Source organism: Esox lucius, chromosome 20 (assembly GCF_011004845.1).
Source record: "Esox lucius isolate fEsoLuc1 chromosome 20, fEsoLuc1.pri, whole genome shotgun sequence".
NCBI classification, from domain to species: Eukaryota; Metazoa; Chordata; class Actinopteri; order Esociformes; family Esocidae; genus Esox; species Esox lucius.
The window spans coordinates 6,217,703-6,230,535 of record NC_047588.1 but is presented as its reverse complement, the minus strand read 5'-3'; positions in this window follow the sequence as shown (position 1 = coordinate 6,230,535).

Genomic DNA, 12,833 nt, shown 5'->3' with positions numbered 1-12,833 from the left:
AATAGACATAGAATTGTAATTTTTAGGTTCTTTCAGACAAAAACTAGAATTCTTCATTGAGCTTAATTTTTTAGTCCTGGACTAGGCTTAACCTGTCTGTCAAACAACCCCTCAGTGTATATGCCAACTGGACATTACATGTAAAAACCCTGATTTATCATGAAAAACTGTATGGCCATGTTCGGGAACTTATGACAGATAGTGTAGATATGTAATTTTAGCCTTTGTCTATAGATACATTTTGTGTCCTCGTAGTCTTCATCAGACTGAGAAACCTTTAGATCAGACCCATATTACACTGGGACAGGCAATTGTTAATGGCTTGTAAAGGAAATGGCCCTCTGTAGGTATTGGTACAGAGCCAAGAGAAGAAACAAATATTCACTTCTACCAATACTTATGGAGGACAATGTATAATAATTTAATTGATACTTGACAACAATGAGAGGAGAGGCTTAGTTTGTTAAATTAACCCTAATGTTGTCAAAGGACATTAAACCAGAACACCTTGATGGTAGCTGAAATAAATCTGTGGATTACTGTAAATGCAGCCAATACTGAATACTGTATAGTTATATAATGTACTTTCCCTTTTCTATTTTGGGGATAACAAACAAAATGTACTCATTAATTTTGCATTATTATGACATTCTTATCTTGCCTTGTAAGCTAATTTCCTATCAAAGAATGTGGGTAGAGTGCCTTTGGAAAACATTCCAACTCTGTCACTTTCTACATATTATGTTTTCTTATGCACTTAATTTATATTTGTGCAGTTTTTCCCATGCTACTAGATCCTCTCAAGCTCTGTCAGATTGGATGGGGAGAATTAATGAGCTACAGTATTTAGGTCTCCTCTCAGAAGTTCAATGTGTTACAAGTCTTTCACTATTGGATCCACACTCTGGATCCAGGTCTTCTCTGTATTTTGCTTCATTTACCCTTTATTGCAATTTACACAATATGATAACTTATCTTATATTGTGCATACATTTACTGATTTTATCTTCTTTATTTAATTGTAACGGTGAAGACATCATCATCATCATCATTTTCTTCTGCTTATCCAGGGCTGGGTCGCGGGGGCAGCAGTCTAAGCAGAGATGCCCAGACTTCCCTCTCCCTAGACACTTCCTCCAGCTCTTCCGGGGGGACACCGTGGCGTTCCCAGGCCAACTGGGAGACATAGTCCCTCCAGCGTGTCCTAGGTCTTCCCCGGGGACTCCTCCCGGTGGGACGGGACCGGAACACCTTCCCAGGAAGGCGTTCCGGAGGCATCCGAAACAGATGCCCAAGCCACCTCAGCTGACCCCTCTCGATGTGGAGGAGCAGCGGCTCTACTCTGAGCTCCTCCCGGGTGACCGAACTTCTCACCCTATCTCTAAGGGATCGCCCAGCCACCCTGCGGAGAAAGCTCATTTCGGCCACCTGTATCCGGGATCTTGTCCTTTCAGTCATGACCCGAAGCTCATGACCATAGGTGAGAGTAGGAACGTAGATTGACCGGTAAATCAAGAGCTTCCCCTTGCGGCTCAGCTCTTTCTTCGACAGAAAGAATCACCGACCGCATTACTGCAAAAGCTGCACTGATCCGTCTGTCAATCTCCCGTTCCATCCTTCCCTCACTCGTGAACAAGACCCCTAGATACTTCAACTCCTCCACTTGAAGCAGGCACTCTCCACCAGAGATGGGGACAAGTCACACATGGTCAAGTCCAAGCAAGTCTCAAGTCTTAACCATCAAGTCTCGAGTCAAGTCTCAAGTCACAGTTCAGATAAATCAAGCAAGTCAAGTCAAGTCAAGGGTTCACAAGCAAGTCAAGTCGAGTCCTTATAAGTTTCAAGTCAAGTCACAGTACTAAAGAGATGAACACACACACACACACACTGTCCTCTGTTTCTGACGTGCGCTCGGTGCGAAGCTCGATTTCAAAATCAAATATTTTTCTCCTCCGCGGTACAATTTTTTGGGGGGACAAAGCGGAGGGATCTTGAATCAGCCTGAAGGGGTTGTATTCGCTATAACAACCGCCTCGCTATACCTTATCCCGCTTATTACATGGCTACCTACCAAATAAATCTATAATTTGACACAAAAGATTGATTTCAAAAGGAATTTATTGATTTAAAAACGAATTTATTGCTTCCTCTAAAGAAAATAGTCCGTTCTGTCTTTGGTTAGAATCCTGCTGCGTCCATAGTAATGCGCTGTTTTTCATGGCAACGGTCTGTTATCAAGAAATAACACGCATTCTGCACTGGAATTCAGCCAATCCATGTAATAAGGGCTAATAATAACAACCTTATAAACTAATTATTGTGACTGAAAAACTGCCTAATATGTAATTACGCTGTAATTATTCTTGTCTGTATGAGTAAAAAAAAAAACCTCTTCGAAATGTTTAGATGCTAGTAATCACATCGGCGCCTCCATGTTAGCCTTTCATGCAGTAAAGTTAACTGTTATGGTGTAAGCACAATGCTTTTTAGTTTCCACACGCAGTCCACAAACACTTGAAAATGCCCACATTTAATACAGACATTATAGCCTACGTGTAATAATATACATGCCCGCTCATATTCAACTGAATATAAAGAGATTACTTTCTTACCTTTCCTTGTGGTTCTTAAAATAACGAATGAAATTTGACGTTGTTGCATATTTTGCATCTGGCAAACCTTTTTTTATTCACACGGTCCAGTTCAAAGTCCTTGTATCCAAACGATACTATTTATGGAGCTCGACTAACGTTACTGTCTGCCATGTTTGGCGCGGTTTGAATTGTGCAGCGTTAAAGGCACATACACTGATTAGTGGTGCTGATGTCACAACATATAAAATAATTTTATTGCTGTTTTTTTCTTATTAGTTCAAGTAATTGTCGAGTCTTCCACTTCAAGTCAAGTCAAGTCTCAAGTAATTTGTTCTCAAGTCAAAGTCAAGTCAAGTCATTTTCATACTTTAATCAAGCAAGTCACAAGTCCTTAAAATTGTGACTCGAGTCAGACTCGAGTCAAGTCATGTGACTCGAGTCCCCCACCTCTGCTCTCCACCATAATAATATTAAGGTAACCTTATTTGGTTATTATTAAATTAATTGTTTTTATTTCCAAAGAACATTTTAAACTTATTTATTACTCACTATAATTGCTATTTCAAAAAAATATATATATTACTTTGGATCAGACTTCCATTAAAGTTGTGGTACTTACCTGAAGTGGGATTTATCTGTAATAGTAGTTAATATAGGGTGACAACTGTCACTTTTGATGATTGATTGACAGTTGTTTAACATATTGTCTTTCATATTGTCTGTTTTATATCTGTGGTTTAGGGTGAATGGAATTAAACACAGCCTTGTTTGGAAAACATCCTTTTGGACCTTCTGACCTTGGTAAGTATTCTTTTAGCTTTTAATACCTATATACGCTTGGTCTTCTGTTAACCCCCTTTGTTTTTATTTCTGACCAAGTAACCAACATCAGTGCCAGTTAGACTGTGCGGTTTAGATTTTATGCAACATCCTGAAGAGATGCTTTTTGTGTAAGTCTAATCATTTACAGACATTTTCAGCATTTTACTAAAATGTTATTAACATTATGACAATCTGCATACAGCTGAATCTTTGTACTCTCTATATAAACCAACAGAGTTTGGAGTGGGTGATGTTGGAGACTATTACAACACCATAATGACTTCAGTTATGGAACCCTCTATCTTGTGGCTGTACAGCATCATCATTTTTTGTTTCATTGTTGCCCCATTACACAATGCTTGAAAGCTGAAGGTAATACAAATTTACAGTCAACTCATCAGAACTGTGATGCATGTAAATGTATGTTTGAGATTATATATTATTTTAACCTGTGAGTGGATCATTATTTACATGTTAAGCTAGAACAAATGTGAGAGATAGTGCTAACAACAGACCAGACACTAAACAACCATCAATCTCTACACATATCCAACAGACCGAACCTAACACAAGTGCACACATTGATAACCCATAGATATTACACACAATACATCGGAAAGACCCCACATGTCATCACCAGGGTCACCCTATCAAGAGGAACAAAACCGTGAATCTTCAATCAGAGATTACACATGAGCAAGTCAATACATGCAATACAGACATTACTCCCCTGCAAACTTTCTGACGCAAACTCATTACAACACCCTGGCAGATTTTGTAATCTGAGGTCATCAAGGGTTCGCACCCGTTGGATCTGGTTAAAAGTGTGACAGCTACCTCTAAAATTGCTGACGATAGAAGTTTTTATCCTTTGTGATTCATTGTCTCTATATATGTTTAATAACCTTGACTATATGTTGTATGAATAATACTATGGAAACATTGATATTGTCTTACAATTGCCTTTATTTAAAAAAATTATAAAACAGGCATAAGATATACTTTTAAATGTCTATTTCTTCAACAACCATGACACAAATTTAATGATTCACATTGAGCATGCTGTTTACAATTAAACTTACAATTAAACCTTTGTTTATCACGCTTACTCTGATTCATCTTAGATATAAACTTGGAGCCTAATATATCATTTTTTCATAAATCATCAGTATAAAAAGACATACCATCTTTGTAACTCAGACCTCTTGTCATTTGATAGAGAAAGAACACACAATGTTGTCCAGAACGGTTGAAATCATGTCCTGGACTTGTTTTGAGCTGTATTCCACACTCTTGCAGGTTTGTTCATGAACTCACCCCGGACTCCTTAATTTGTCTTGTCTCCAATTGTCACTCACACCAGGTCACTATTAAGTCATCAGTATGTGTTTAAATGTTTCTCCTCTGCTCCCCTCACTGGTCGGTTATTGTTTCCCTGTCTCTGTATGTGTCTCGTCAGTGTTACTCTTTCATTTTGTTTGTGTTCCCAGACTAAATCAGGGACAGGTGCTGACCACATTCCTCATCCGGTGTACAGTTGAATGCGTGAAGAGCATAGCCGTGTAAGAAGTCAGACCGGTCAATAACCATGGCCTGGTTCTTTAGGTGTTTTCCTGGAGCTAGGGCCAATTGGTAAAATGCACGCACTGCTGATCCCGATGTGTAATCTGGTTGGAATGGTTTGCTAGGAAATCCTACCATCCACATACATAGCCATAAACTCCAGATTATAATGTTTGAAATGAAATTTTCTGTATAACTTTGTGTAAAACTGTCATTGACCACCAATCCAACGACATGCATTTAGGTAGGTTTTCCTGGTTAAAAACATGACGCCCACAAGTTAACTAAAAGTCTTCATACACACCCTTTCATTGGTTGAGAGTAGCGCTTGGGCGTGTCCAAGTTTCACGGCTGTTGAATCAGTCACTTTCTTGACAAAGAGCAATGCTGATGCTATGTGCAAACGAAAACACACCCCCTGCCTCCATAAGGCAGAACGCATCTTTACAGCGTACCATCCTAATCTTTATGTCCACGCCATTTAACATAAGTTTCTCTTGAAAGAAGATATTGCTATGAACAAGGGCTATCATTTCGAATGTTGTTATACTTGCTGAATAGGCAGCCCTTGTGAGAACTAGTCTAACATTTCCTTCACAAACATCACGATTTTTAAGGAGAGACAAAAACTTTGCTGGCCAAATCAAATATGGTTATATTGCAACTATTTCTGGTGGATTTTACACATCCGTATACACATCCGTGCATGCTTTTTGGGGTAATATACAGTGGATCACAAGCTGTTGCACAGTAAAAGAGGAGGGGTTTTCACAATTCTCTCATCTTTTCACTGAATGAAAAATGCAGTTATTGTCACCTAAATTGATAGTTATTGTATCAATGTCATTCACAAATGAAAGAAAAGCTAACGTTTTGTGCCATGAAATGAAATAGCTTTGGCAGTGTGAAGTTCATCGTCTGTCTCGCTAGAAATTTCTCAATTCTTATGACTAGTCAAAGTAGTAAGTTAATACATACTAGTGAGCTTATTACTGGTTAATAAGCTGTTAAAATGGCCAGTGGTATAAGCCCTACAATTCATAGATGCTATTTGTGGAAGTAAACCTAATAAGAAACGTTACTCAGTTTAACACAATGCTTAATGGTGTTTAGTGAAATATTCAAACTTGGCGTGATGTTAATGCTATACCAACATTCAGAATACTTATAGCTTCATGGCATAATGGTTAAAGACACAGCCTTTCACATGGGAGACACAGGTTCAAATCCAGTGAGGACAACAATTACAGCTGGCTATTACAGCTGTTCCTGTGAAAGAAACACCTAGCCACCAAGTGGTCACCTTTTTATATAGTTTTCTACAACTGCTACACCTGAATGTGTACTACATTTTCTCAAAACTATGAACACACTCTTCTCGAAACCCATTGGCTTAAACATCTAACACAAAACAAATCATTATACTCACAGCCATATATTCTGTCATATAAAATTGCCGAAAAGTCAGATGCAACAGAAACTCATCAAATACAGTGATATTAACACCATTCACATTTCTTCACAAAAATTCTCACCATGTTGTCATGTAGACAAACACTGCCATTCAAGGTTACAAACTTAGATTAATGCTATGCTAACACTCTCAACACACAGTCAAGCAAAATTTGGCAGTGTGCTATCAAGATGTTGGCCGGAATAAAAATGGAAACAGGTGAGCTCATCTGTGATTTGGACCAATGGAGGACAACAGTAGAGAGAGAAGTAGAACTAGAGGAAGACAAAGACAGTATAAATCAGAAGAGATGGACGAGAAAGAGGGAGGACAATGAGCTCTAATAATGTTTATGACACTATAATTGACAATGAGAGAAGCTGGGATGAGACTACAGCCCAAGACTATACACACATTTCTGAAAGTACCCATCATATTGACAAATACCCAGACCTCTCACCCAAAACTAAACATTACTCAAAAACATATTATCTTGCATATAAATGGAACTTTGCCCTGAAAAGTCACATCAAAGCATCTCATTTAATGACACTACTGAATACCCATTGCACAATGCTGTAAGGAATTGCAAACGTTAGTAAAAAGGTATTAATGTATCAATAACTATAACGTGGAAGAGTTCCCCTATGAATTTTGCACTGCATGATATTATTAACTGTAAATGCTGTCTAGGGAGAATGCTGTTCTACAGGAAATATACAAATATCATTTCTTTTGGGGGGATATTACTTTGTAATTCACCAATATTTGACATTTTGAACAAGTATTCTTTAGACAGCTATAGGGTTATAATCATAACAAAAATGGTTATTTGGCCTCAGTATCCTGTATCTGATTCGGGCCAGAAATGTCTTCCTACTTCACCTTGAATAATGCCATTGTCATGGTTTATTTTTTTTGATTAGAAACTTCTCTAAACTTTTAAGATTGTTTTCAGCATGTTCTTCCATCATCAACTCATGTCTCTCAATTCTACAAAAAGAAGACAAAGTGTATTTCGGAGAGTATTAATACAAGCCTCAGGTTCATGTGGTTTTCTTGGCCTTTCCGGGTTTTCTTTGTGCACAAAGATTGAGAGTACAGGAATCAGGTGAGTCAGCATAGTAGCCAGATACATCTACAGGAAGTTAGTTTGTTTATTTTGTCATGGTCAATGGGCTCCCTGCACAACCGCTTCCACATTCTCCTTAATACTGCTCCTGCATTTCCAGTTGTGCCACTCCGTTATTAAAATAATTTAATAATTACAATAATAACTTTTATTCAAGGTGTTTATAAGAGTTGCCTAAAATGAACAATGTTAGTTGTATTTGCAAGGCTCCATCTAGCAAGTTGGAGAAAGGATTTAAAATGTATGTATCACCATACACAAACGATTACGAAGATACTCATTTTCATAAAATGACGTCCAGTGAAGCTGGTTTGGAGACAGCACAGTAGTCATGATCCATACTAACAATGAATCTCAAATCGCATACTACATACTACAAGTACATACTTCACAGATTATGGTGAACTATGTACTGTTTAGTATGCCAGCATTGGGACTGATTGGGGGACACAACGTTATCATACAATTGTGAACCAACATTAGATCATTTTGTCACGCATTAACATCACGCTAAGTTTGAATATTTAGCTAGACACCATTAAGCATTGTTAAACCGACAAATATTTTTTATGAAGTTTAATGGCTTATTAGCCAGTAATAGGACTACTGGTATCTTATTACTTGGATTCGAATTTGAGCAATTGCGAGTGAGACTGAAGATGAACTTTACACTGCCAAAGCTATTTAATTTTCACCTGACATTGAATCAGGTGTGCTAAATTTGAGTTGGAGAGAAAACCTACAGGACAGTAGACCTCCAGGAACAGGGTTAGGCAGCCCTGTTGCTGAAATGCCTGTTGCCTACATTCGATTGGACTGAACTATTTCTGAAGTGGTCCTGGCATATTTGCACCAACCACTGCTTCTTTAGCTCAACATCCAGAGGAAAGCTATGTATACTAATTACTCTATTGAATTTAGTAAATGCGGTGCACAGAGGTACAGAGCAATGTTCTGAATCTTTCTTTACTTGTTTCTTAAAAAATACGTTCTTAAATATATTTTCCCGGATCTCAATCATGTTTATTTATCTAGCTAAACTTTTGCCATCAGACGAATGTATACAATTAACGCAAGTCGGAAACAGGCGAGCAGTATTATTTTAAAAGGGAAGTACGTCACCACCCTGAGTGAAAGTAGCCCATTATGCAACAGTTACATGGATCAGGTTTTACTGCACTCTGAGCACAGATTCTCTCATTGACATGTACAAAAACTTGGTTAAGTAGTATTCTTCCTCTAGCTATCTCTGATGTTACCATCCATTGTTCCAAAACACAGTTCAGCTTACCTTTGGACCTTGTTATTCATGCCAGAAGAAGGTGGTGAAGTTTGCAGAGCACATTGTTGGCTGTCATCCCCCCTCTGTGCAAGGCATCTACCACACACGATACCGTAGGAAAGCACGGAACATCATCAAAGACTACAGCCACTCAGGCTATGGTCTGTTCACACTGCTTCAGAGCACGCACTTCCAGACTCACAAACAGTTTTTTCCCTCAGGCCATAAGGCTTCTTAACCAGCAACTCTGATCTAGGATCATATTGATCACATGAACATTCCAAATGCTCTGATGTCTTACTATGTACATTCAATGTACATTAGAATATTTTAATGTACCATTCATAGGCATATTACACTCATATTTATAATATTCAATATCCATATTGTTTATATTCCCCATACTACACCCTTTAAAATTGCTGCTAGTTTACGTATTTTTGCTGACTTTTTTTATTTATATATTTCTTCATTCTTACTACCTAGATGCCATGTGCCATGTCACATGAATTGCATTGTTCAGAATGACTCTTTGTTATTCGGTGCATTTGATAAATAAAATACTTTGACGATCGAAATCTAGAAATATGCTTGTTAATGTTTACACCAACAAAAACTGTTATTGAGAGTGTTAGAAGTGCAATTATTTGAATTTGGTATAATTAAGTAAGTGTTTTCTCTATGACAACATGGTGACAACTGTCCTTTAAAAAGAGATTTGTGTGTAATGAATCTCAGGGAGAGTGAAGAAGATTCAAGTGCAGAGCATAAATTTAATGAAGGCAACGGTACAAACACAGAAGCCAAGTGTCGTAGTCAAAAATACAGGTGGAAGTCCAAAACCAGGTAAACCATATAACAGGCAAAGGCACAAGAGGATTAAACTAGGAAACGTTATCGAGAGGAGTCAAAAATTTCTTTGTAAGAGAACCGAAGGTCAAGGAGAAATCAAGGCTCAGTAGAGTAGCAATGACAAACAATAACTCACAAAGAAACAACGAAAACAAAGGGCTATATATACAGGAGAAAGTGCAATGGAAAACAGGTGTTCAGTAATCCAGTGATGGGGGTATGGTCTGGGTGGCTGGTGAGAGAGTGAACTGACAGCAGGTGTTACAGTGCAAAAGAAGTTGAATGAAACAAAACCTCATGTGAAAAGGTTTTGTAAACCTCAGGGTAAATGGTATTGTTTCTGGAAACTTCTGCAAAATGGTTTTGTGTGTACAAGTCATAGAACCAGTTTTAGTATAAATTATTTGAAAAACTGCAAAGCTCTAATACCATTATGAAACAGTGAAGCTGCAGTTTCCTAGACTGCATACCGAATTGTTATAAGACTTTTTCAGTGCCTCTCAATAGCGTTTAGGGGTTTTTCCCACTGATCAACACAAAAACATAATATGAAAGTCAAAAAAAATCTTCAAAATGTTCTAAATTACAATTCCATTTGCAAAACATTGGAGACGTTGCATAAAATGTAAAAACTGAAAATTCTAAGTCATCATATATTTTTTCAAGAAACAATAACATTTCTCAGTTACATTATCTGTACTATTTACTATCTAATATAGGGTTGCAATTATTTGCACAATATTGTATTTTGTTCCAATTTTTTTGGAAACGGGGTTGAAATTACAAAATATAAAACTGAAAATAATTGATTGTATAAGCGTGAACCATCTTCAATCAAAAATTAAAGTCATTGGTCTATTAGGATAAGCCCCTACAAGCTTTGCACATTTGCACACAGCAATATTTCTCATTGCAAAAGTTCTGTCAAGTTGGATGGGGACCTTTGGTGATCCATAATCTTTTTTTTTTACATATTCCCAATTAGATTGAGGTCCAGTCTTTGACTGACACTCAACAACATTCACAGACGTGTCCTGAACCCACTCCAGCGTTGTCTTGGCTGTGTGTTTTGGGTAATTGTCTGAAAAAAAATATCTTCACCTAAGTCTGAGGTCCTGTATGTTCTGGATGAGATGATCTTCATGGAACTCTGTGTATTTTGCTCTGTTCATCCTTCCCTCAACTCGGACCACTCTCCCAAACCCTGCCACTGAGAAGCATCCCCATAGCATGATGCTGCCACAACCATGCTTCATGGTAGGGATGGTGTTCCCATTATAATCTCAGGTTTCAGACTCGCACCAAATATACTGTATATAATATTTTTATCAGACCAGAATATTCTTCCACTTGGTCTCACAGTCTCACACATGCCTTATATCGAATGCCAACTAGTTGCACCATAACTCTAATGCAAGTCATGGTTTTATGTTTTATATTTGTAATTGATTTAGAAGAATTTGTAGAGATAATTTTTCACTTTGACATTGTGGATTTGTTTGTGTTGATCAGTGAAAAAAAGCCCTTAATAACGTCAATGTTTCATTTCCACATTGTAACACAAACAATTTTGAAAAGTCCATGGGAGTCCAAGTGAATACTTTTGGCAGCCACTGTTGGTTTAATTAATTCTACTGTGAATGCTTTATTCAAGAAACATTTTCAATGTCTTCTTCTGATATTTTAACAAATCGTATTTTGGACATGTTAAAAAGACAAACACAGTTAAAAAAAAGAGTGGACTTAAAGAGAATTGCTCTGTTATGGTCCATTTTCCCACAGTTGTAAAAATGTGAGACAGATGTGGAAGCAAATATATATAATCCTTCCTCTGACTTACACAATGTTAATTTGACGTCTATATCGCATCTATGGATAGGTAACTCTTAAAACTTTGAAGAGAGGAAAAGAAAAACAATTATCCTGCATAGCCAGCCAGAAGGTTCAATCATGTCATTTTTGTTAAATTTTTATATGGTGAAGCTATACTCAACTTACCCATGTTGCATAGAAATAAGCACTTTCCTTTGTGGAGCTGCCATGCTTGCCTGCTCCATAAATCACCAACCCCCGCTGGCTGGGCATCTTTCTCAAGCACATCCTGCCAGGGCCACTTTTGGTGACATCATCAGAGATGTCAGTCTAATTCTTGTCAGCCCCCCCTGGGTAAAAGGTGTCATGCACTGTTACACACTGTATTTGTCCATCCGTGCCCCTTCCACCTCTCGACCAACCCTTCCCAGACCTCCCAGCAGTGCTGTTTCTGTGTTTTGTAGCGACAGATTATGGTTGATGGCTTCATCTTAATCACTTCCAATTTCATTTTCTTTTATCTTCACAGCTTCACAGTACACTGCTCTCCCTCACCCAAACACAGAAGAGACTAAGTCACTTAACATCTCTGCCTTTTGTTAACAACGCACTGACTGAAATTCTTCTCTGACACTGCAGCTGTGAGCTCATCATGGTTCGTGCACAGTGTAATGTCACAACAGAGTTTCAATTCCTTTTTCTATTCTAGTATAAGAAATACAATGACAGCCCAGTTTGTGGAGGCCATGAAATCTTGAACAAACTGTGTGGCTCTACTCTAAACCAACATCTAGGCCACACATTCCCTGACATAACAGAGAAAAACACGAACCTACTCAAAATTGTCCCACCTCAATGTCACTCAAATTAAAATCTATTTGTATCTGAGCTACACTGAAAGGCGACGCGTAGAGACATTTGACTCTTCCTTCTTTTGGAAGTTGGTTGACTTTGAGCATCTGTGACCTTGCAAACTCTGGGATGCAGACGGACACTAAGACAAACACGCTTTTCTTGCTGCGGACATGGCAAGGAGCCAAAACAAATAACCTGACCTCGAAAGTGTTGGGAGAACCACAGGAAACTCTAAACCCAGACCTGCGGCCTGGCAACACTCACTCAAAGGGCTATCAGCGAATGACTTGTTGAAATTTTAATTGTCCGAATGCATCATGTGGTTTGGAAGCAAAATCAAATCAGGACAGATCATCCATCCTGTGTGACACCCATCTAAAGGAGAGCAGCATTTTTTATTAAGCTTTTATTTATTTATTTTTTCTTGGCTCTGATTTCAAAGCTCGGTTACACTGACTTGGAGGACAA